The 22,322-nt window shown below is 37.0% G+C and overlaps 1 pseudogene; it reads right to left on the bottom strand.

Moving 5' to 3' along the window:
* Positions 1-217: 217 nt before the first annotated feature.
* LOC140518678 (TIP41-like protein) lies at positions 218-3,482 on the bottom strand (annotated as a pseudogene).
* Positions 3,483-22,322: the final 18,840 nt, after the last annotated feature.

Below are 22,322 nucleotides of genomic sequence, written 5' to 3'. Positions count from 1 at the left end.
TGGGATTTAGCTTAAGGAGGGAATAACGCACACTTAATTGAGCATGAAAATCTATTTTACCCTGAAGGCAGGTGGGGGAAGGGATAGGAGAAGGAAGATAATAGAAGGGACAGCAAATTGGGGAAAGGGATAAACAGAAGCAAACATTATTGTGGGAGACAGGTCAATGGAGAAAACGGAATAAATGGGGAGCAGTACAGGAAAGAGGGAAATATGGTTAGTCTTTCACAACATAGCTGTTATGGAGGTTTTCTGCATGGTTATACATATATGACCTATATTGAACTGATTGCTTTCTCTCTCTTGAAGTGTATTCTGTTAACATATAATTCTCATCAGTCTCCTGGTAAAGCCTTGTGTCATTCATCCTGATGAGCACACCATTAATTCTTAAGAAAATTCTCAATAGGAGGTAGAGTCAAGATGGCAGAGTAGATGCATATACTCTAGCATTTCCCCCACAGTCCATAAAATAACTGTAAAAAATGAATCTCAACAAATTCTAGAGCAGCAGCAGCCACAGAATGAAAAATATCTCCAGCGGAAAGTAATCTGGAAGGCTGACAGGAAAGTTCTATCCCATGGGATGCTGAGCAAAGTGGAACCCAGCCCTGGCCACTTGGTACCGGGAGGAACAGGACCAGAACAGGCCTCTAGGGTAGGATTCCTAGCAAGGATCATCTCAGATCTCTCAACCCACAAGTGCCAAAGAAAGCTTCAAAGGTCAGAAAGGGGGCTTTCTCAACTGGGGGAGAGAGAAGTAGGTTCACCCCCAGCATTGGACTCACAGAGCAGTGGTGGCAGAAGAGGTGGCTCTATGGCATCAGCCTTGAGTGGCAGTCCTGCCCCTACCTAATGCCCCTGGGGGAATTAAGAAGCTGATCTGAACCTCAAGATCCTCTTGAAAAAGGATTGAGAAGTCAAGTAACTGACTGAGAAAATACCCAAAAAAGGGGAAAAAATAAGACCATAGAAGGTTACTTTCTTCGTGAACAGGTATTTCCTTCCATCCTTTTGGATGAGGAAGAACAAAGCATACTGTTAGAGGAAGTCAAGACTTCTGCATCCAGTACCTCCAAAATGAATATACAATGGGCTCAATCCATGGAAGAGTTTGAAAAGTGAGTCAGCACCTTGCTGAAGGAGACCCAAAAAAAAATGCTGAGGAAAATAACACCATTAAAAAGAGGCTAACTCAAATGGGAAAAGAGGTCCAAAAAGCCAATTAGGAGAAGGCTTTAAAAAACAGAATTAGCCAAATGGAAAAAGAGGTTCAAATGCTCACTGAAGAAACTAGTTCTTTAAAATGAGAGTGGAATTCAGGGAAGCTAATGACTATACGATAAATAAGAAGTCACAAAATAAAACCAAAAGATTGAAAAAAATAGAAGATGATGTGAAATATCTCATTAGAAAAATAACTGACCCAGAAAATAGAACCAGGAGAGACAATTTAAAAATTATGGGACTACCTGAAAGCCATGATCAAAAAAAGAACCTAAACATTATTTTTCATGAAATTATCAAGGAAAAATGCCCTGATATTCTAGAATCAGGGGACAAAATAAATATTGAAGGAATCTACCAATCACCTCCTGAAAGAGACACTAAAAGAGAAACTTTTAGGAATATTGTGGCCAAATTTCAGAGTTCCCAGGTTAAAGAGAAAATATTGCAAGCAACTATAAAGAAACAATTCAAGTACTGTGGATAACACAGGATAACACAAGATCTGGCAACTTCTACATTAAGAAATCGAAGGGCTTGGAATAGAATATTCCAGAAGTCAAAGGAACTGGGATTAAAACCAAGAATCACCTACCCAGCAAAACTGAGGACAATACTTCAGGGGAAATAATGGCCATTCAATGATATAGAGGGCTTTCAAGCATTCTTGATGAAAAGACCAGAACTGAAGAGAAAATCTGACTTTCAAATACAAGAATCAAGAGAAGCATGGAAAGGTAAATAGGAAAGAGAAATCATAAAGGATTTTCTAAAGCTGAACTGTTTACATTCCTACATGGAAAAATAATATTTGTAACTCTTGAGACTTTTCTCAGTGTTTAGGTAGGTGGAGGGATTACACACACACACACACACACACACACACACACATACACATGTACATAGACAGAGCACAGGTTGAGTTGAATCAGAAGGGATGACATGTATAAAAATAGAATTAAAAGATGAGAGAGGAGCATATTGGGAGGAGAAAGGGAGAAATGGAATGGGGCAAATTATCACTCATAAAAGAGACAAGAAATGTATTTTTCAATGGAGGAGAAAAGGGAGGAGGTTAGGGGGAAAAGTGAAGCTTATTCTCTTCATATATGACTTAAGGAGGGAATAACATGCTTACTCAATTTTGTATGAAAATCTAGCTTACACTACAGGAAAATAGGGGAGAAAGGGACAAGTGGGGAGAGAGGGATGATAGAAGAGAGAGCAAATGGGAGAAGGGAGTAGTTAGAAGTAAACACTTTAGGGAAGGGACAAGGTCAAAGGAGAGAATAGAATAAATGGGGGACAGGGTAGGATGGAGGGAAATATAGTTAGTCTTACAGAACATGACTATTATGGAAGTCTTGTGCAAAATAACACATATGTAGCCTATATTGAATTGCTTGGTCTCTCAATGGGGATGGGTGGGGAGGGAGGAAGGGAGAGAAGTTGGTATTAGAAACAAATATTGAGAATTATTATTTTATATAATTGGGAAATAAGAAATACAGGTAATGGGGTATAGAAATCTATTGTGACAGAAGGGAGGGCACATTGAGGAAAGAATTAATCAGAATGTAAGTTGTTATGTGGTGGTGGAAAGGAAAAGATGGGGAGAAAAAATGGAACTCAAAATTTTGTGGAAATGAATGTCGAAATCTAAAAATAAATAAATACAGCTATTAAAATAAAAAAATGAAAATTCTCAATAGCGGAAAAAACTAGAAGGCATCACCAATTTTCACACTTAAGCATAAAACTCCATGATCATGAAGTTCACCTTCAAACAACAGAACTTCCTTAAAAAAATTTAATCTGTTCCCTGGCTTTCAATTTCTCTGTACCTATATGATATGTTGTAAGCACAGCCTTGAACTTAAGTTCTTCACCAAGCAATATTCTTTAGTAATCCATTTTATAGATCCAATCATATGGTTTGATAATCTCTTTGGAGTGTTCACCCTCCATCCTGCTCTCTTGCCATTCTTCAGCCCATGCTACCTTAAGCACTAGCTGGTGGCTGTTCACACACTTTAAAGCATCAGTTCAATTGGACTCAATTGCAAAGCCAGAAACATAGATTCTTAAAATGTTGTCTCCAACCATCATTTCAGGAAGAGAAGGCATGTGTAGCTCATCAGCTAATTTCCTCAAATTGGCCAATTTCATGATTTGCATCTTGGCCTTGCCTGTTTCCATGACCCAAAAGAGAAGTCCTGACAACTGCTCTGGAAGCTGTGAATCATCATGACCATTATGGTAGCATCAAACCAGCAGGAACAGGGGTGGTGGCCTCCCTTCTCCCCTTCCCCCACCTGCCCAAGTTGTTATCATCCCTGGCCCCACTCCACCTCTGCTCCACCCAGCCTACAGCCTGGTCCCTATCATCCTCCCCAATTGCTTGCTTTCTCAATGAGGGAGGGAGGAAGGGAGAAAATACGCAATTCAAAGTTTTATAAATGAATTTTTAAAATTGCTTTTACATGCAACTGGGAAATAAATATGGGTATATATTGGATATAGAAATCTATTTTGACCTACAGGAAAATAGAGGGGAAGGTGATGGAAGATGGGGGGATGATCGAAAGAAGGACAGACTGGAGGAAGGGGTGGATGGGGCACACACTGTCCTGGTGTGGGGGTGGGGAGAGATGGGGAGAAAATTTGGAATGCAAATTCTTGTGGAAGTGAATGTTGACAACTGAAAAATAAATTATGTACTCAAATGTTTAAAAAAAGAAAAATCTTTTGTAATCCTTAAAGTAGTTATGTGCTATCATAAATATTGCAACAATTCAACAAAAGTATTGTATTTTGATGTAATGAACTAATTACAGGAAAAATATTTGAAATAAGAGAACATTTCTCAAAAAATTTATAAAGGCGATTGCTTCATTAGGTGGGAAATTAACATATAACACCTTGAAATTAGAGGTAGAGGACCTGGGTTTACATTCTAGCTCTACTATTTGCCAACTGGTTGACAGTGAGCAAGTTCTTTAGCCCTTCAAAGCCTCAGATTCATGAATTTATAAAATGGTAATATTGACCTAGGTCATGGATAAGGTTCCTTCTAGTCCTACATCCATTATCCTGCAGATCCTTTGTACCTTGTCACTGAAAGGTAGTTTATGATTTTATGGTTCTTAGGGAAAGAGACACTCTCTTAGAATAAGTTGCATGGGATTCTAAATTAAACAGGTGAAAGAAGAATTGTTACACAGTATTTGTGACAAAGTAATCTCTACTTGTCTAATCATCACCTCTCAGCTTCCTTACTTTACATATTTTGCAAGACTTTTGGGAAATTTCAGGAATGTTCCAAAAACCTAAAAATGTATACCATCTATTTTCATGAAAAAAGTTACAAGGATTTAAAAAGTTTAATTCAATTCAACTAATATTTACTCAACATTCTTTATCATCAGGATACTGTAGTTGAGATGAGTAAGGCATACCTTTGGCTATCAAACTAGTAGATTTTTTTGTAATTTCTAGTCTTTGGTTCACTTGTCTTCTGGAGCTATACAAACTAGTATTAATCTTTTTTTCAACCTGATACATGTTTAAACACATTTCTTTAAGCATTTGAAAATGGTATTCGAGTCCCCCTCAGTCTCTCCAATTTTAATAGGAAACTCAGTCATCAAGATTCCTCATCATTTCCCTTTGTGGCCTTTGTATCCCATGTTTAGAATGCTTTCTTATTACCTTTTACCTACCACCTTACCACCTTTCTCTCCATCTCTTGGAATCCTTAGCTTCATTAAAGGTTTAGTTTATATCATCAACTAGAAGAGGCATTTCTTTCATTTTGGGAAGGGATCCAGAAAGTCCACACCCCAGGACACAACCTACTGTGAATTTGAGTCTTTGACTTTTACTACCTCTCCACTCCTACCTTTTATTAAGCTCCCTGTTTTGTATATTGTTTTCCCCCATTAGAATATAAACTCCTTGAGGGGTGGAACTGGTTTTCTTTTAGCATTTATTTATTTCTTCATCACTTAGCACAACAACACTTAATATATGTTTGTTGCCTGTTTCTTTCCTGAATGATAACTTTGTGACATTTAATCTTATTATTTTGGCAAACTATGAAATCTCCTACTTGCTAATCTCAAACCCCTGGACAGTGAGGATCTCAAACTTCCTCCTCTCAGGTTGGTATCTCATCAGTCCCTAGAAGCTTAAAGAATTTTTTCATGTAGAGTAGTGAAACATATTTTTCACTGCTATGGGTATAGCCATTTGGGGACTGGTCTTCTTGAGCAATTACTCTTGCTGTTCTGTGACTGTTTTAATATTTACTGAGCACCCACAATTAACTTGACAATACTATTTTATTGAGATCGAGTGGCCTGTAATGCATTCAGGTTCATAGCCACTGAGGCCATAAAATGAAATAGGCCTGAGGAACAAATGAATTAGTGGTGAAAGCAATATATTAACCAGCAGTGAATATGACCAGGTGGACAGTCTAGAGCTGAGAGGTAGCTCACTTTCAGAAAGCTACAGAATGTACCTTGGGCAGCTCAGTTTAGACTTAGTTAACTAGGCTATGCATGGGTGCCAGTCCTGGTTAAACAAGGTAAATAAAACTCATAAAAGCTCCTATCTCCCACCAAAACCTGACCAGAATGAAATCACCCTAGGTCCAGCTGGAAATAGTGACCGTTATCTTGCTCCTATCAATATTTTACATCAATCGACTGTTTGAATGTAATCTGATTTTTTTTCAGCATTGAAAAGATCTTTTCTTGCTTTGTTATCCCTTCCCTGGCTTGATGTATTTAATGACTGCTCTGACTGAGAATGCATGCTCTATTTCTTTCATGCACTTCTTTCTTGTTATGCATGATACATTTCCAAAATGATAAATCTTCTATTTATTTTAGTCTGTTCAGAGACATCTAAGATACTTATCACTGTAATAGAAAGGGAGGTATTGTTGGGAGATGGAAATTGTGCTGTGCTAGGAATTAGGATTGCATGAGCTCATGATCTGGTTTTGTCAATCATTGACTATTTCTAGAAGTTTAATCTTTCTGTGTGTGTCAATTTCCTCATCTGAAAAATGGAGCCAATAATATACTTGCAAAGGAGTTGGAGAGTTACTTTTATCATGCATCCAAAGACAAGAAGCAACATTATATGACACTTTTTTCATCAACTATTTAAATATGTAGAATAATCATTTGCCAAAAATCCACTATTAAATATACATGTCATTTAATCAATCAAACAATAACCATTTATTAAATACCTACCATGCACTAACACTGCAAGTGCTGGGCAAACTATACTCAATATTATTTTAAGAACAGCTTTGAGTGAATAAGTCATTTTAACTATTATAAATTTTCAAGTTAATCATACAAGATATATTAAAGAAGTCACTATCTGTATCCAGAGAAAGAGCTGATAAATAGAATTATGTACAGAATGACTTTACACACACACATGCACACATACAGATGGATATATATATATATATATATATATATATATATATATATATATATATATATATATATATATATATATATACATATATAGATATACATACACATACACATATACATATTAGTGCCTAATAGTAGAAATCTTATGTGTGTGTGTGTGTGTGTGTACATACACGTACATATTTTCATGTTAGTGTCTAAAGCAGCAATCTCTAGTGTGAAGAGAGGGAACAGAGGGAAAAAAGACATTTACATGATTTTATTATACATTTAAAAGAAATAGAAAATGGTGTATAATAGGCTTGCAGTTTCATATTAAATCATCTCTTTTTTGTTATACTATACTATGAAATTGTTTGTTGTATTCCATAAATTAAAATAAAATAAATATTTTTTAAAAGACAGTCTCTATCCTCAATGAACTCATAATCTAATGAATGGGAGGCAATGTGAAAGCAAATATAAAGAAAGCAAGCGATATAGAAAATATATATGAAAGATTGTTGTGTGTTCATCGTTCATTGCTGAAGAAGATCATGCCATCAGAAAAATGAAGACAGGACTTGCATTTGATTTTTTTTTCAGTAGAGGAGGGCTGTGCAAGGTCACCAGCATCACTTCTCCTCAGGAGTCATCTGAATCCAGTGACCAGATATTCATCAAGATGACTGGAGATGACCCAGGATGCAAAGGGAGACCTTTAGTCCAAGGTCTATTCAGGGACTCATTTAGGGTGAGGTAACACCCATTCAGTGAATAGGCCTCTTTAAGAAGTTGGCTAGTTGTCCTTCATTCTTGAAGAGGACCAAAATAACATCACCAGGATAAAGTGAAATTTCAGTGTGTCTCACTGTGGCTGATCAGACCAATACAAGCTCGAATGCTCTACCACAGGTTGGTTACACACAGTCTGTGTGAATATTTGGGATAGATACTCCAAATTTGCACATCCTGTGTTTACTTTGGGGTTTCTCAATTCTGCTTTGCTCATAGAGCACAGCACCCTTTCTGATGTGGGCATGCCATGTTGAGCGATCCTGCGGCAGTGTCTCCCATGTTGCACAGACAAATCCAAAGTTCGGGAGAGAGACCTTGAGAGTGTGCTTGTTTCACTTCTTCTGACCACCAGGTGATCACCTCTCCATGTGAGTTTTCCATAAAATAGTCTTCTTGGCAAGCATATATTTTTGCATTTGAACAATATGGCCAGCCCATCAGAGTTGTGCTCTCTGAAGCATAGTTTGAATGCTTGGTAGTTCAGCTTGAGCAAGGAATTCAGTGTCTGGTCCCTTATCCTACCAGGTGATCTTCAGAATCTTCCTAAGACAGTTCAAATGGAAGTGATTAAGTTTCCTGACATGGTGCTGGTGGACTGTCCATGTTTCACAGGCATACAACAATGAGGTCAGCACAGTGGCTCTGTAGACTTTCAGTTTGGTAGTCAGGCAAATACTTCTTCTCTCCTAAACTTTTTTTCAGAGCCTCCCAAACACTGAGCTAGTTTTGGCAATGCATGCATCAACCTCATTGTCAATGTGTACATTCCTGGAAAGTACACTACCAAGGTAAGTGAAGTTATCCACAGAATTCAAAACTTCTCAATTTGTTGTAACCAATGAGAAAACAAAAATGACATCAGGCTGCGAGGGTAACAGCAACAGTTACTATTGATAATCACTCTCAAGCCAGGAGGGTCCATAAGAGAGCCTTTAGGCAGGGGCCTAGTATCCTCCAATGAAGACTGAAGGGCATACAACAAAAGTGAGTCAGGGATGGCTTCCTGGTGAAGATGGGATTTTAGTTGGGACTTAAAGGAGTAGCATTAGCAAAGGCACGAACATAAAGCACCTAAGATAACGTATAGCAGACTGTGATTAGTCAGTCCAACTGTCTGGAATATAGCATGTAGAAGGGAGAAATGTGAGAGAGGGTTGGAAGAGTGTGTGTGTGTGTGTGTGTGTGTGTGTGTGTGTGTGTGTGTGTGTGTTTGTGGTGGTGATGCTGGTGACATGGTACCAGATTGTGGACATCTTAAGTGTTAAGATAAGGAATTTTAAGTTTATTTTATAGTTAATATTGAATGGCTTTAAGCAGAAGAAAAATATTCAGTTGAATTAAGCAAACAGGATCATTTATATAACTAAGAAAAGAGTAGTTTTTATATTTTAATTCTCCTTCCTTACCATCCACTCATTTTTTTTCATTTCCTGAAATCTAGATACTTTACTTCCTACTTCTTTACTGAAATTCTTCCCTTTGATAGCACACATAACTTAATTGGCATCTTTAATAACCTCTGTTAATTTCTAGTCTCCTTGGTTTTTCGGCAACCAACATCTCCAATACTGACCAATTCTTTCTCTTTCATACTACCTTGACTTTCATACTACCTTGATTTTCTACACTTTCATAACACTCCTCTTTTCTAATTGTTCTACTTTTTGAACTGTTCCTTCTTTGCTTAAATGTGGGTTACCTGCCCACAAAAGACTCCTTAGAAGATATTTTAAAAAAATTTTTTAACCAAACGACAGAGATGGAGGAAAAAGTAAAGAAAAAAATAACAATCCAAAAAAAAAATCAAAAAGATTATGAAAGTCAACCAATTAAAAAAGAAATCCAGAATCTTAATGAAGAAAATAGTATCATGAAAATTAGTTGGGCAAAGTGAAGCCAGTGAAATTATAAGAGATCAAGAAATAATTAACCAATATATGAATACTGAAAATGTATAAGAGAAAGTGAAACATAAGACAAACAACAGATTTGGAGAACACATCAAGAAAAAAATATAAAAATAATTGCACTAACGGAAAGTTATGATTAAAAAAAGAGTCTTGATACAATAATATAAGAAATAATTAAAGAAAATTGCCCTGAAGCATTAGAACAAGGGGAGGGAGGTGAAGTTGAAATAGAAAAAATCCATCAATCACTATTTAAAACAGATCCTATGAGGATCACAGGAATGCCACAGTCAAATCCCAAAACTGAAAAATATTAAAAACATCAAGATTAAAACAATTTAAATGTTGTGGTGCTGTAATTAGACCCACACAAGACCTAGCAGGAGAGACAGATACATTAAAGGACTGTAGGTTTTGGAACATAATATATCTAAGAGCAAAGGAACCGGGACACTGGCTAAAAATATCATGCCCTGCAAAGTTAAGCATTATTCTCAATGAAAAAAAAAAGGATATTTGATAAATTCTCAGACTTTCAAGACTTTGTTAAAAAAATATCCTGAGCCTAACAGAAGATTTGACATACAAGAGCCAAGAGAAATAAAAGACTGACTATAAGGGATTCATAAGGACAGACTATTTACTTTTTACTCTCTCTCTCTCTCTCTCTCTCTCTCTCTCTCTCTCTCTCTCTCTCTCTCTCTCTCTCTCTCCCTCTCTCCCTCTTTCTCTCTCTGTATATATATACATATATATATATGTGTGTATGTGTATATATATATATATATAATATATATATATATGTATATATATACACATACACACATACATACACAGGTATGAATGGTAAAATGTATGTGTAAGATTCTTAGTACTAATTGGGTAGCTCATAAGTAAAATTAGGGAAAACCTGAGTAGGACATGAATTTAAAATTTAAAAAGCAAAACCATTTAGGAACAGCTAAAATGAGTAATTATTTTATGTAAATGAGGTACAAGAGAAAGAATCAAACACAAAGGAATTAGATGGGGAGGAGGACTGATAATTCTGGTAACCTACTTTCATAGAGAATAGGCTTAAAAGGTAACAGTACATATATATTTAGAGGAGCATAACCATCTTCCAAATTCAGGAGAAATAAAATGGTTGGGGCACAGGGAGGGGGGAGAGGACAAGGGAATGATCTTTAGAGGGGAGGGGGACATAATGGGAGCATAAGGGAGAGATCCTGGGAAGGGTGTAGGCAAGTAAGAGGAGGACAAAATAGTGAGTTGAAGTTAAGTAGAGGAGGCAGGAGGGATAGGAAACAAGAGACATGCTCAAACATAAAAAAACAAAGATCAGGAGAAGAATATGTTTGGGAAAGTATATGTCTATATATGTATGTATAAAAGTGTATATGTATATCTGTAACTATAAAAAAAAATCTAAACTTTATTGTAACCCTCTGGGGGATGGGGGAGAGGGGAAAAACAGCAAAGTAGAAAAGTGCATAGCAGAGAACAAAAGAACTCACGAGGAAGCAAAGTGAAGATGGACAAATTTCAACACAAGTATTATTTATCATATAGGCTTTCTTGAAACAACAATTTATTTCACACAGTTTGAAACCTCTCATGTTTTGCTACTCACATGACGTGTTTTATTCTTTTTAATTTTGTATTTAAGTTTCAGTGTTTAAATTTATATCTTTTTGGTTCTTTTTTCTATTCTGTATTTGTGTTTCAGCATTTGAGTCTAAATTAAAATTAAAAAAAAAAAACATTTAAAAAAAGTTACACAGAGGTGAAGGAAGATGGGTCTTGAGATGTGGATAATGACTTCTTGACCAGATGTCACTGTGGAGAATGGAATGAGATAGTATACATTCAAACATCTTATAAATCTTAAACTGCTATATGAATGTTAGTTATTAAGTAATAAACATTTATTAAGCACTCACTATGTGATAGGCCCTGTGACAAGTGCCAAGGATACAAAGAAGGGAAGAAGTCATCTATTTTTTTTAATTAATTTGTTTATTTTTGTTTTTCAACATTCACTTCCATAAGATTTGAAATTTCATATTTTCTCCTCATCTCTTTCCTCCCTCCACTTCAAGATGGCATATAATTTGATATAGGCTCTACATATACATTCACATTGAACTTATTTTCACATTAGTCATATTGTAAAGAAGAATTTGAACCAATGGGAGAAATCATGACAAAGAAGCAAACAAAAAAAGAGAGATAGAAAGCAAATAATATACTTCAGTCTGCATTCAGACTCCATAGTTCCTTTTCGAGGTGTGGACAGCATTTTCCATCATGAGTCCTTTGGGGTTGTCTTGGATCCTTGCATTGCTAAGAGGAGATATCAAAGTTAGTCACCACACATGTGGCTGCTACCATGTACAATATTCTCCTGGTTCTGATCACTTCACTCAGCATCAGTTCATTCGAATCTTTCCAGATTTTTCTGAAATCTTCCTGCTTATCACTTCTTATAACATTATAGTATTCTATTACATTCATATACTGCAACTTGTTCAGCCATTCCCCAATTGATGGACATCCCTTCAATTTCCACTTCTTTATTGCCACAAAAAAGAGCTGCTATAAAAATTTTTGTACATGTGGGTCCTTTTCCCATTTGTATGATCTCTTTGGGATACAGACTTAGAAGTGGTATTACTGTGTCAAAGGGTATGCACAGTTTTATAGCCCTTTGGGAATTGCTCCAAATTGTAGAACAGGGATTCTTTATTTTTTTTTTAATTTTTTTAATTAATTTATTTAACTTTTAACATTCATTTTCACAAAATTTTGGGTTGCAAATTTTCTCCCCATTTTCCCCTCCCCCCACCTCAAAACACAGAGCATTCTAATTGCCCCTATCACCAATCTGCCCTCTCTTCTATTATCCCTCTCTTCCTTTGTCCCCATCTTCTCTTTTGTCCTGTAGGGCCAGATGACTTTCTATACCCCTTTACCTGTATTTCTTATTTCCTAGTAGCAAGAACAGTACTCAACAGTTGTTCCTAAAACTTTGAAGTTGTTCCAACTTCTCTTCATCACCCCCTCCCCACCCCTTCCCTTTGGAAGGCAAGCAATTCAATATAGGCCATATCTGTGTAGTTTTGCAAATGACTTCCATAATAGTCACGTTCTGTAAGACTAACTATATTTCCCTCCATCCTATCCTGCCCACCATTGCTTCTATTCTCTCTTTTGATCCTGTCCCTCCCCAAGAGTGTCGACTTCAAATTGCTCCCTCCTCCCATTGCCCTCCCTTCTGTCATCCCCTCCACCCTGCTTATCCCCTTTTCCCCCACTTTCCTGTATTATAAGATAGGTTTTTATACCAAAATGAGTGTGCATTTTATTCCTTCCTTTAGTTGAATGTGATGAGTAAACTTCATGTTTTTCTCTCACCTCCCCTCTTTTTCCCTCCACTAAAAAGTCTTTTGCTTGCCTCTTTTATGAGAGATAATTTGCCCTATTCCATTTCTCACTTTCTCCTCCCATATATTTCTCTCTCATCACCTAATTTCATTTTTTTAAGATATGATCCCATCCTATTCAATTCACTCTGTGCTCTCTGTCTGTGTGTGTGTGTGTGTGTGTGTGTGTGTGTGTGTGTAATCCCACCCAGTACCCAGATACTGAATAGTTTCAAGAGTTACAAATATTGTCTTTCCATGTAGGAATGTAAACAGTTCAACTTTAGTAAGTCCCTTATGACTCTCTTTGCTATTTACCTTTTCATGCTTCTCTTCATTCTTGTGTTTGAAAGTCAAATTTTCTTTTCAGCTCTGGTCTTTTCATTAAGAATGCTTGAAAGTCCTCTATTCCATTGAAAGACCATTTTTCCCCCTGAAGTATTATACTCCGTTTTGCTGGGTAGGTGATTCTTGGTTTTAGTCCTAGTTCCTTTGACTTCTGGAATATCCTATTCCATGCCCTTCTATCCCTTAATGTAGAAGCTGCTAGATCTTGTGTTATCCTGATTGTATTTCCACAATACTTGAATTGTTTCTTTCTAGTTGCTTGCAATATTTTCTCCTTGACTAGGGAACTCAGGAATTTGGCCACAATGTTCCTAGGAGTTTCTCTTTTTGGATCTCTTTCTGGTGGTGATCGGTGGATTCCTTGAATACTTCTTTTGCCCTCTGGTTCTAGAATCTCAGGGCAGTTTTCCTTGATAATTTCATGAAAGATGACGTCTAGGCTCTTTTTTTGATCCTGGCTTTCAGGTAGGCCCATAATTTTTAAATTGTCTCTCCTGGATCTATTTTCCAGGTCATTTGTTTTTCCAATGAGATATTTCACATTATCTTCCATTTTTTCATTCTTTTGGTTTTGTTTTGTGATTTCTTGGTTTCTCATAAAGTCATTAGCCTCCATCTGTTCCCTTCTAATTTTGAAAGAACTATTTTTTTCAGTGAGCTTTTGAACCTCCTTTTCCGTTTGGCAAATTCTACTTTTTAAAGCATTCTTCTCTTCATTGGCTTTTTGAACCTCTTTTGCCAATTGAGTTATCCTATTATTCAAGGTGTTATTTTCTTCAGCATTTTTTTGGGTCTCCTTTAGCAAGGTGTTGACCTGCTTTTCATGCTTTTCCTGCATGTCTCTCATTTCTCTTCCCAGTTTTTCCTCCACCTCTCTTACTTGATTTTCAAAATCCTTTTTGAGCTCTTCCATGGCCTGAGCCCATTGGATGGGTTGGGATACGGAAGCCTTGATTTCTATGTCTTTCCTTGATGGTAAGCATTGTTCTTCGTAATCTGAAAGGAAGGGAGGAAATATCTGTTCACCCAGAAAGCAACCTTCTATAGTCTTATTTTTTTATCCCTTTTCTGGGCATTTTCCCAGCCAGTGACTTGACTTCTGAGTGTCCTCTCCACACCCAATTGGCTCCAGATCTGCCCAGCCAGTGCTTGGGGTCTGAGATTCAAATGCTGTTTCCCAGCCTTAGGGCTTTGGCGGGGGCAGGGCTGCTATTCAGTGTGAGATTAAATTCAGGTGCTCAGGTTGGGGCAGGGCCACCATACAGGGCTCAGTTCCCTCAGGGGGTTTATGTGGAGACCTTCAACAGTGGTTCCCAGCTCCTGCCTCCTTTGGGAGCCCTGGTCTGCTGCTGCCTCTGCTGCTGCCTCCCAAGGGGGCCTGAGTTATGGAGACACCCCAGTTCCCTCTTGGCCAGCCAAAAAGACTCTCTCACTGACCTTTGCTGCCTTTGGGTGGAGGGACCCTTGTGGCTGGTGGAGATTCTGTCCCTGAAACCTGCTTGGATCTGCTCCTCTTGGTGCCGCACCGCCAAGGCAGGGCTGTGCTGTGCTCTGAGTCTGGTGCGAGACGGACCTTTCGCAGCAGTTTTTCAGGTCTCTCTGGAACAGAAGTCTCCTCCCCTCTGTTGTTCTGTAGCTTCTGCTGCTCCAGAATTTGTTGGGAATTCTTCTTTACAGGTAATTTATGGGCTGTGGGTTCAGACCTAGCATATGTGTATCTTTCTACTCCGCCATCTTGGCTCCTCCCCGCCGAAGTCATCTATTTTTAAAATAAGATTTAACACTGGCACAGAATACAGCTATCAAACAAGGTAAAATATATAATTGCTTTGTAAAACTCAAAGCATTTCATGAATGTCAGATATTATTGTTCATATTATTAAGATCAGTCTTGGAAAATGATAGGAATACCTCATCCTCAGAGATAGGGGGAATGATAGTGGATGAAAATACAGACAAGTTTTAAAATCTTGAGATGCAGAAGATGAGGACATCAATATTCTTAGGGATGCAAGAAGGTGAGGTTATTTTCTATGAATATGAGAATTCTTCCAGGTTAAAAGACAAAACAAGCTTCGGGATGTTTGAAGACAAACTGCAATCTCATCTGCAGTTTACACAGAGGTTATTATTCCAGATAAGATTATGGATTATTATATAACTAGAGAACATGAAAAGAGCTTCAGTTTAAGAGAATGATCCATCTCCAGTTTCTATTCCCTTTGAGTCATCATGAATAGAATTAGGGATAGGAAGAAAGGAAACTGGTCTGAAGTGACACATGCTGGGAATTTTGTGGTACTGTTTATAAGACATTTGGTTTTTCTGTCATATTTAATAGGCTTTATGTAGGCTTCTGAACCTCTTATCTTCTCCCCTCACTGAATTTCATAAACAAATTATTATCTGCATTAGTACCAATCCCTTGAAGGTTATAATCCAACATTATCTCAATCAAAGCTAAAAAGATGTGGAAACAGAGCAATTCCTGAGGAAAGAATTCCTTGCCAACTTGCTGTCTTATCCTTTCCTTTACTGTGATGTCTTCTGGGGGTTGAAAGAGGGTGAGGGGAAAAGTGGGAGTGATCACATTTGCTTTGTTATCAATGCCATTTAATGTAACTTTCTCCAGGAAGATGCTCAGTTCACAGGCAGATAAATAATGGTTTCCTCACTTGAATCAGCTGTAGAGAGGGTTCCCATTATCATTCATAAGCTGTCATGAATTTATTGGTGGGAAAAATAAAAATAAGGAAAGACCGTATGTGATTCCCTTGTGTGTGTATGTATGTTTGTGTGTGTGTGTGTGTGTGTGTGTGTGTGTGTGTGTGTGGTAGATAATAGTCATATCTGATCTGTTTCATTTGTAACATATGATGTCTTGATTTCTGGTAGAATTCTTTTGCTTGACTATGTTACACAACTTCTAGCTACTCTTCAAGAGGAGAACTAAAGTGAAGTTGGGCAAGAGATTGATGTACATGGGAAGATTCTAGATTCTCAGCTACCCCTAATTGGCTTTAGAAATTGTTACCAACTAGGAAATGAAGCTTTTATCACTGTCTCCTCCTATAATTCTTGCTGAAAATACTGGTGACTAGATTCTATGTTCATAATTTGCTTAAGCCTAGAATTTAAGATGGAGGGACTCCTTATTTGCATAAATCCATTAGGCTTGAGTAATTAATCCCCCTCAAGAGTATTTTCTCTTCTGGTTCTTGAGACAAGGCAAATCAGCATACATGTATTTATTGTGCTTGTGCTGTGTGCCAGACACTCTGCTAAGCACTGCAGATACAATTACAAGCAAAACTAGTCACAGACCCCATTGCTCTCCAACTGGGAAAGACACCACATTAGAGTAGACTCATAAAGGGTGGAAAAAAGAGGGGGTTTTTGGGAGGGGATGTGGGAGTAAAGTCCATATGGTTAGAACCACATCCAGGAAAGGAATGAAGCTGAGTTAGCCTGGATTTTCTATCCTCCAAATGCAGTTCCCAGAAGGAACTAACCAATGGGAGAAGAGGCCCAGGATGGCAAAGTGAGGAGAACCCAGAAATTGAGGGACATTCCAGGGTATGACTATTTATAGTAGCAAAGTCTACTGAGTCAGATGCACATCCAGGAGGGAAGTGAATCATTAGCATAAGGAAAAGGGCTATTACCAAAATCTTAGGGACCCAGGGCTATTTGAACACATTAAAAGATGATCCCTATGAAAAATAAATAGCACTATTTTGGCAGCCAATCTAAAGCTTTAAGAAGGGAAAGCTACTATTCTGGCCCCAGAAGTGATCACCCATTATTTATGTTCAAGATGGTCCATGTCTCCCATTGGAGAATGATTTGCTAATTGGTACATAATGCAGTTTGTCATGTATTTTTGTTATGCTGTCATTCCCCTTTCCATCAAGGCAAATGTATCTTAAAGAGCATGACACTGCTGTCTCTAATTAGCTGATGAATAATGACATCCATGTAAATTCAACAGAAGCTCTAGTGACAGCTGAAGGCTGGAGATTCTCCTCTGCACAAATGTAGTTATATTTTAACTAGCAACTAGAGGGACTATTTACAATTCTACCTTTTTCCTGTTTCATTTTATCCTTTGCTTCAGAGAACAGAAGCAAGAACCTGATTCTGAGTTGTTACTCCTTTTCTGGAAATACTGACAAAAGAATTTAAATAGGAATGATGTTTCCACCACTAGCACCACTCATCCTACAAATGGCATATGATAATCAGCTTGTTGTGACTAATTCAGCTTACTCTGTTGTTTTGAAACCAGTCTATTGGCAGGGAAAATCCTAAATTCCATTTGGACTGGATGATTTCTAAGACTTGTTCCAAGTGGAGAACATTAACTCCCTGCTGAATGTGTGAATCTCCTATACAATATCCTTGACAGGTGGTCCCCAGCATCTACTTAAAAACCACCACAGAGGGGGAAATATTAAGCAACTCATTCCATTTTTGACCAGTTAGGAAAAATAGGAAGGTTTTTTTTATTGTAATGAGCTAAAATTTGTCCTTGAATGTCCTACTCATCCCACTGTAGCCTCCCTTCTCCACTGGGGCCAAGGAGAGTATGTCTACTTTTATTCCAATAGTCCTTTAAATATTTGAAGGTAGTAATTGTGATACCCAACAATGTGTATTCATTCATTCATGTATTCTTGCAACCAACACTTATTTATCACTTGCTTTATATAATCTTCTAGGATCATACATAATAGATTTAGAGATGAAAATAATTACAGACCAAGTGACTTCACATGCTATCCTCCCTCACCTTTCTTTGAATACACATCAGCCTGCTGTTTTTACTTTGATCAATACATTTGGGTTCTTTCACACTGATGTGATCAAAACACAAGATCCATATATTTAAGAAAGGATTAAAATAATCAGGAAATCCTTGCCAAAGATTAAATTATCATTTACTTTTTTTTCTCTTAAAAAAGCAAGTAGAGTCATGTAGTGCCTTTAGCATAAAAAATTACAATAACTCACAATATTCCTGAAAGAAAGGGAATTAAATTATTATTCCTCCTCTTTTATAAATATGGACACTGAATTTGAAGATGATCAAATGTTTACCTGTGATCTCATTGTTAATAAACACTCAAGATTGAATCTCAGTCTTCTGAGTCCAAGCCTAGTTCTTTAAACCAGGCGTAGATACTTCTCTTAATAGCAGACTGTCATTAGTTTGGATCTTCATCCCACAAACATCAAAGACAACCTCTGCATACCTTGGTCAGCAGTTTTGTAGACTGTGATAATAATAATGAAAAAGGAAGAAGAGGAGAAAGAGAAGAAGGAAAATTTTGAATAATGAACATATCTGTATATTTATTTTGCCTAGTCCAGACATTGCATTCCTTGGGATAGCTTTCAATGATGTATGTTTACCTCCATGCAAAAGTCAGGAAGGATTTTAATGTACCAAAGTTTTTTTTCAATATTTTTATTAATTTTATTTATTTTTAGTGATCTACAATCACTACCATATAACTTAGATTTTTTCCCCTACCTACCCTACACCTCCCTCCTCCCTCCCCAAGATGGCAAGCAGTTCTATACAAGATCTACACACACATTCCTATTAAATACACTTTCACCATATTCGTGCCATGTAGAAGAACCAAAAAGAATGGGAGAAATCATATAACAAACCAAAACATAATACACACACAAAAAAATGATCTGCTACATTCTGCAATTGGCTTCCATAGTTCTTTGTCGGGATGTGGGGGGTATTTTGCCTGAGAAGATGATTGGGAAATTTTTTTTTAAATCCTTGCATTGCTATGAAGTTCCAAGTCTGCCAGAAAAAACTCTCACACACTGTGGTCATTGCTGTGCACACAGTTCTCCTGGTTCTGCTCCTTTCACTCACCATAAGATCATGTAAGTCCTTCCACTCCTCTCTGAAGTCTTCTTGTTCATCATTTCTTATGGTGCAATAGTACTCCATTATACGCATATATCATAAATTATTCAGCCATTCCCCAATTGATGGGCATCCCCTTGATTTTCAGTTTTTGGCCACTACAAAGAGTGCTGCTATAAATATTTTTGTACATGTGGGACCCTTTCCCATTTTTATGATATCTTGGGGATACAGTCCTAGAAGCCATATTGCTGGGTCAAAAGGTATGCACATTTTTGAAGCTCTTTAAGCATAGTTCTAAATTTCTCACAGCTCCACCAACAATGAATTAGTGTTCCAACTCTCCCACATCCTTTCCAACATTTATCATCTTCATGTTTGCCAATCTGATAGGTGTGATGTGGTACCTCAGAGTTGTTTTGATTCACATCTCCCTAATCAAAAGTGATTTAGAGCATTTTTTCATATGATTATAGATATCTTTAATTTCTTCCTCTGAAAATTGCCTGTTCATATCCTTTGACCATTTATCAATTGGGGAATGACTTGTATTCTTGTGCATTTGACTCAGTTCTCTGTATATTCTAGAAATGAGGCCTTTATCCCTGAGATTAGCTGTAAAAATTCTTTCCAAATATACCACATCCTTCTGAATTTTGGTTGCATTGGGTTTGGTTGTGCAAAAACTTTTCAGTTTAATGTAATCAAAGCTATCAATCTTGCATTTCATAATGCTTTCTATCTCTTCTTTAGCAAAAAAATTTTCCCTTCTCCATAAGTCTGATAAATACACTATTCCTTGCTTCTTCATATTGTCCATAGTATCAATCTTTATACTTAGATCACATACCCATTTGGAAGTTATTCTTGTGTACCGTGTCAGGCATTGGTCTATGCCTAGTTTCCACCACACTGTTATCCAGTTTTCCCAGCAATTTTTTTTTCTTTTTCTTTTTCTTTTTTTATTATTATTTTTTAATGTTTAACAATCACTGCCATACAATTGAGATTTTATGCCCCCCACACCTACTCCCCACTACCCCTCTCCCTCCCCACGACTGCATACAATTCTGTATAGGTTCTACATATACTTTCCTACTGAGTATATTTTCACTATAGTCATGCTATGTAGTCAGACTAAAATAAATGAAAGAAATCATATAACAAATCAAAACATGATACACAAAAACATACACATACACAAACATGATCTGCTACATTTTGCGAATGACTTCCATATTTCTTTCTCTGAGTGTGGAAGACATTTTGCCTTGAGAACCACCATTGGGATTTTTTTTTTTTAAGAAGTTCTTGCGTTATTATGAAATTCCAAGTCTACCAGAAAAAACTCTCGCACACTGTGGTCGTTGCTGTGCACAAAGTTCTCCTGGTTCTGCTCCTTTCACTCAGCATCAGGTCATATAAGTCCTTCCAGGCCTCTCTGAAGTCTTCTTGTTCATCATTTCTTATGGCACAATAGTACTCCATTACATTCATATACCATAATTTATTCAGCCATTCCCCAATTGATGGACATCCCCTTGACTTCCAGTTTTTGGCAACTACAAAAAGTGCTGCTATAAATATTTTTGTACATGTGGGACCCTTTCCCATTTTTATGATCTCTTGGGGATACAGTCCTAGTAGCGATATTGCTGGGTCAAAGGGTATGCCCATTTTTGTAGCCCTTTGGGCACAGTTCCAAATTGCTCTCCAGAATGGTTGGATGCGCTTGCAGCTCCACCAACAATGAATTAGTGTTCCAACTCTCCCACATCCTCTCCAGCATTTATCATTTTCTTGTTCTGTCATGTTTGCCAATCTTATAGGTGTGATGTGGTACCTCAGAGTTGTTTTGATTTGCATCTCTCTAATCAATAGTGATTTAGAGCATTTTTTCATATGATTATAGATATCTTTAATTTCTTCTTCCGAAAATTGCCTGTTCATATCCTTTGACCATTTGTCAATTGGGGAATGACTTGTATGATTATACATTTGAGTCAGTTCTCTATATATTCTAGAAATGAGGCCTTTATCCCCGAGCTTAGCTGTAAAAATTATTTCCCAATTTACTACATCCCTCCGGATTTTGGTTGCATTGGGTTTGGTTGTGCAAAAACTTCTCAGTTTAATGTAATCAAAGTTATCCATTTTGCATTTCATAATGCTTTCTATCTCTCCTTTAGTAAAGAATTCTTCCCTTCTCCATAGATCTGATAAATACTCTATTCCTTGCTTCTCCAGTTTATTCATGATATCAATCTTTATACCTAAATCATGTACCCATTTGGACTTTATTCTTGTGTACGGTGTCAGGTATGGGTCTATGCCTAATTTCCTCCACACTGTTATCCAGTTTTCCCAGCAATTTTTGTTGAAAAATGAGTTCTTATTCCAGAAGCTGGGGTCCTTGGGTTTATCAAACAGGAGGTTGCTGTATTCATTGCCTACTGTATCTTGAGTACCTAGCATATTCCACTTGTCTACTCTTCTGTTTCTTAGCCAGCACCAAGTAGTTTTGATAATTGTGGCTTTATAATACAATTTGAGATCTGATAGTGCTAGGCCACCTTCCACAACATTTCTTTTCATTCGTCCCTTTGATATTCTGGACCTCTTGTTTTTTCAGATGAATTTTGATATTATTTTATCCAGTACTAGAAAATAATTATCTAATAGTTTAATTGATGTGGCACTAAACAGTTAAATTTATTTAGGCAGAATTGTCATTTTTATTATATTGGCTTGGCCTCCCCACAAGCGAGTGATGTTTCTCCACTTACTTAGATCTGACTTTATTTGTGAGAAAAATGTCTTGTACTTGTGTTCATATATTCCCTAGGTTTGTTTTGGCAGGTAAACCCTCAAATATTTTACAGTGTCTACCTTAGCTTTAAATTGGATTTCTCTTTCTATTTCTTGCTTTTGGACTTTGTTACTAATATATAGGAATGCAGAAGATTCGTGAGGGTTTATTTTGTAACCTGCAATTTTGCCAAAGTTGTTTATTATTTCAAGCAGTTTTTTATTTGAATCTCTGGGATTCTCTAAGTATGTCATCATATCATCTGCAAAGAGGGATAAATTAGTTTCTTCTTTGCCTATTCTAATTCCTTCAATTTCTTTATCTTGTCTAATTGCTACAGCTAACATTTCTAGTATGATATTGAATAATAGTGGTGATAATGGACATTCTTGTTTCACCCCTGATCTTATTGGAAATGCATCTAGCTTATCTCCATTGCATATAATGCTTGCTGAAGGTTTTAGG

The sequence above is a fragment of the Notamacropus eugenii genome, chromosome 1 (genome assembly GCF_028372415.1).
Source record: "Notamacropus eugenii isolate mMacEug1 chromosome 1, mMacEug1.pri_v2, whole genome shotgun sequence".
NCBI classification, from domain to species: domain Eukaryota; kingdom Metazoa; phylum Chordata; class Mammalia; order Diprotodontia; family Macropodidae; genus Notamacropus; species Notamacropus eugenii.
This window is presented reverse-complemented; position numbering and strand designations above follow the sequence as displayed.